The 5,000-nt window shown below is 38.6% G+C and overlaps 1 protein-coding gene across 1 annotated transcript in view; it reads right to left on the minus strand.

The window, feature by feature from the left end:
* Positions 1–2,606, minus strand: part of s100p (S100 calcium binding protein P) — a 13,561-nt gene extending 10,955 nt beyond the window's left edge. Inside the window, exon 1 of the mRNA XM_079739100.1 lies at positions 2,477–2,606. The gene's annotated coding sequence lies outside the window, so the exon portion shown is untranslated. The remainder of the gene's footprint in view (positions 1–2,476) is intronic.
* Between the last annotated feature and the right edge of the window lie 2,394 nt (positions 2,607–5,000).

The raw sequence follows: 5,000 nt of genomic DNA on the forward strand, positions 1-5,000 counted from the left end.
AGGGTATATATGTGGAATAATATGGGCAACTATATAGGAATAGTAAAGGAATAATGAAGAAAAAATATATATATATATAAATCTAGCTAATACTATTTTTGGTGAAATAGTATTAAAGTAGATGTAAAGGTGAATATTTTATCTTTACATCTTTGATGCTATCCACGCCACCAAATACAAGCATATAAGTTCTCACATTATATCATCAGGAAAAAATCCCTTTTGCTCCCTTTGTGTAATATAGGAAAAATCTGACTAATTAGGGGTCCGAGCAGTGAAGTTGCTTGGCCCCTATTGTTTCTGTAATATTGTTTTTTTTCTGTAAAAGTCATACTGCAGCCTATACCGTAAGTCGAAAACTCTTGAAATGTTCAGGTATGGTTACCAATAACCCCCTCTACCCATAAACCTAAATTTGTGGTACTGCACCCAAAGGTGGCGCTATTGTAAAAAATCAAGTATTAGGCTTATTTCTCCTCACCAGATTGACCTGGACTCAAAATTCTTTCAGAATATTAATCTCTAGAATCAGACGCATTTTTTTAAAATCTGGGTCTTATGCCCTAAAAATGTATACTTTTCCCACAATTTCATCTTAAAGCTAAACATGATAAAAAGATTCACAGGCTACAAAAATAATCAAAAATTCACTAAAATCGCCACATAAAATCTTTAGACCAAGCCTCACAAAAATCATCAAACAGAATTTTTTTTACTTAGTTCCATTTGAGAAATATTGGCCAATAAAGTTGGAGCAGTTAGACCATTTTTCTTATATGACCATTTTGTTATTGTATAAAAAAACATACAACTATTATTAGGTGGATACCAATACCCCCCACTACTAATAAACCCAAATTGTGGTACTGCACCCAAAGGTGGCGCTATTTAAAAAAAGTATGTACTAGCCTCATTTTTCCTTACGAGATTGACCTGGACTCAAAATTCTTTCATCATATTAATCTCTAAAATCAGATGTATCTTTTTCACCCTGGTTTTCTGCTCTAAAAATGTTTACTTTTCCCAAAATTTCATAGAAAATCCAAATGTCCACAGTCTCAACCCATTTTGCAAATTTTCTGATCTGTACTGATCTGAAATGTTTGCCTTGAGTTTTCTTGATGGTGTGTGCTTATCAATAGACATTTTCATGATGTGAATGAGGCATGATGCAGTTCAGGAATGTCAGTGGCTCAATGGGATAATGCCTTGTACTGGTGATCCTTAGGTAGAATGTTTGAATCCCGATTAGAGCATTATGAACAAGCTGAACATGACTTCTGTCATTGCCACTCATTTAAGAAACACAACATTGAACAGCACCTGAAATTCATTAGGCAATCAACATTCCAGCTCATTAGTTTCCAAGAATCTGACTGCCAAGACACAGTATGGCTTTAAGGGGAACTTCTTTGTTAACCATTTATCCTTCATAATGAACTAATTTCCCCAGAATTTCAAAGATTTTTCAGGTATTTGCTTTTAAGAAAGCCCTTAATTCATTTGAGAAATGTTTGCTTGAAGTTTTCTGGATGTTGTGTGCTTATCAATGGACATTTTCACCATGTGAATGAGGTTAAATTTCAGGTTTCTCAGTGGCTCAATGGGATAATGCCTTGTACTGGTGATCCTTAGTATGAGAGTTCGAATCCGGATTAGACAATTATGCTGAACATGACATTCGGCCATTGCTCTGCAGCCCAGTCACCTGAAAGCCGAGGCACAGTATGGCATTAAGGTGAACATCAACATCTTTCCTTCACAATTATATGTCATATTTATATATCTTCCATTAGTGTGTTCTTGACTTCATTTTGCTCGGACCCTGTTAATCACCTCTTGCGGTTATATTTCAGACTTTTATTTGTAAAGGAGGTGTTGATGAGTGGTGCATTAAGTTGTAGTTGGGTGCTGTCTGCTTAAGTGAATTACTTGGAAAAGGCTGAAAACACATTTCATTACTACTATGGTTTTAAAGGTCTCATTCACATTCAGCTACTACTCAGAGTTACAATGACTTATGTCTTGCTTGCTGCCTTGTAGTTTCAGACATATGAATATGAATACAATCTGATCTTAGAACTGTGATTTCAGTAAACTGACGGAAATACTTGCTAAACATATTTTGATTGCATACATTTTACTCGCGTATGTACAAATAATTTTACTAACATTATATTACACCTGTCATAGATTTAGTGAAGCAACAACATGTTTATTTCATAAGGTCCTCTGTGCTTGTTATAACATACAATTAACTGTTGGTGTACTTTTGTGTGTCACATGAAAGTATCATGTACATGTACAACACTACTCTTCAATATTGGTGATATCTGATATCAAAGTGGCCCATGATTCAACTCCCCTGTTTTGTTGATGGAAGAAAATGGGTTTTGCTTTGCAGTGCATCAATCCACAACAATTGTCGATCACAAACTATCTATTGATTATTTAATTTATACACTTCTTTCCTTACCGTAATTGCTGCTGACGTCAACAGGTTTTGAGGCAGCTGCGGTCTTTTTTTTTCTCCCAATTCCAAAGGAGGGAGACTTATTTTCTCTGACGTCATGGGCTGGGGGTGGCGGGGGGAGCACGACGTTGACATTCAAACACAAAGCCGTCCGTCAGTACAGCGTTTGGTAACTTATTCTAGTGGCAGAAGCCAACCAGGAACTTTTTATCCACTGCGTAAGGTCGCTGTGCTTAACTTTGGGTGGCGGCTGCTATGAGCCCGCATCTGTGCTGCAAGCATGGCATATTTCCAATACCCGGCATGTGTAAAGACTGACCGACAAGCTCAATAAATCTCTCACACTCACTCACACACACACAATCACTCACACACACACACACACACACACACACACACACACACACACACACACACACACACACACACACACACACACACACACACACACGCACACACACACAGGCCCACACCAACAAACAGACATGCACGCACAAACGCACGCACACACAAACGCACACACACACGTAGGCACGCATGTGGGCTGAGTGGGTCGACTGTATTTAGAATATCTGAAACAAAAAATTAGAAAATCTTCAAAAATGAAAATAATCACTAATTCTCAATGCAAACTCATGCATTTGGTGATCATTGTGTTTGCTTGTCAGTGTAACCAAATACCACCGACATGGACGCCTTGTTTACAAGGAGCGTTTGTAATCTATCTCCCCCTTGCGGTCAATAGTGGTATCGTTTGGTTCATTAACAAACGTTTTTCCTCTAGTAGACCTGTAAATCGTTCAATAGTGAACGCTGGACTTCAAGCTTTAACCAATGTGGTAAATGCTCTATTGCTTCAAAGGACTGGCCTACGTTTGGTATTCACTGTGGTAGAAGTACTGCTGTTGTTTTACAGACTCTTAAGGCTATTCATTAAGTTTATCTCAACACATTTGGGGCACAATATGCTGCTGTCCCATTATATTATAGGCAAATAATTATATATATATAAATAAATACACCTATGTATACGTATAATCTATATGTTAAATATATATACATTTAACATTTCGACTCTGGAATGTTTGAATCGAATTCTGTTGTTATTCTTTGTTTAAATGTTGACATGAAATGTAAAATATCTGTCAATCCCTTTTACGTCTGATACACTGTGAGATTAGTATCTCATCCTAATGAGAATGAGAACGGACAAAACAAAATACAATTTTCTAATTCCTTGTATAGTAAATTTGAAGTCATTTAAAGATGACGTATACAATTATTTCCTTGCCTCAGCATGAACTTGCCACACTACCTAATGAGCACCACTAGATGGCAGTAGAACCATTCTCCCACTGGTAGTTGATTTCTTCGGATGATGTGTCTCTGTTTGGCCTCTAGGTGGCTTATGTCGCGAAGGATACAAACCATTGTCATTTGTTCATAGGAAGGCCATCCTGCACCAGCCCTGAAGGCCAGGTTTGGGCACACAAGAACATGTATTGATAAAAGGCAATAAAAATCTTTACTAAGATTAAGAAAATTAATTTTCTGTTTGTGTGTGTGTGTGTGTGTGTGTGTGTGTGTGTGTGTGTGTGAATGCGTGTGCGTGCGTGTAGTCGTATCATGGGGAAAAATATCATCAGAAATGTGTTTCCCTCGGCTGAACTGTTCCACCACTGTTATTTTATTATCTACTTAAAAGGTTTGTTTTCACAGCGTGTTTCAGATGCCATTATGTATCGCACAGCTTTAATTCAATGTATAAATTGTACGGTCAGACCTGGAGCCTGTGTGTGTGCGTGTGTGTGTGTGTGTGTGTTTGGTATGTGTGTGTGTGTGTGTTTTTGCGTGTGTGTGTGTGTGCGTTTGTGTCTGTGGATGTGTGTGTTTGTGTGTGTGTGTGTGTGTGTGCGTGTGTGTGTGTGTGTGTGTGCACGTGTGTGTATGTGTGCATGTTTGAGGAAAGGAGATAAAGCAATTAACGAGGCAGATGAGTGACTATTTCGATTGAGAGAGGTGGGTTTGGGAGGTGAAAGCGATCGAGAGAGAGAGACTTGGGAAGGAAGGGAGTAACAGAAGAATACAAATGTGTGTGTGTGTGTGTGTGTGTGTGTATGTGTGTGTGCACGTGTGTGCATGTGTGTGATGGTGTATGCCTTTGTGTGTGTATGTGTATATGCGCTTGTGGTTGAAGGTGTGTGTATATTGAGAGTGTGTGTATGTGTTTGTTTGTGTGAGTTTGTGCTCGCATACGTTTGAGTGTGTTGTGTGTGTGTGTGTGTGTGTGTGTGTGTGTGTGTGTGTGTGTGTGTGTGTGTGTGTGTGTGTGTGTGTGTGTGTGTGTGTTTACGTGTAATTACAGTCTTACGGGGGTGTGGCATTAAATAGATTTCATCGATTTTTTTTTTAAGAACGACCCCATCATTTCTCAGAAACCACAGCGCCGGTTGCCATGGGAATGCGTGCTGTCAGGAGCTGCTTTCCTACTACCAATGGGCTGTTGGGATTTTTTCCCACTTTTTTC

The sequence above is a fragment of the Pollachius pollachius genome, assembly GCF_949987615.1.
Source record: "Pollachius pollachius genome assembly, chromosome: 7".
Classification (NCBI taxonomy): Eukaryota; Metazoa; Chordata; class Actinopteri; order Gadiformes; family Gadidae; genus Pollachius; species Pollachius pollachius.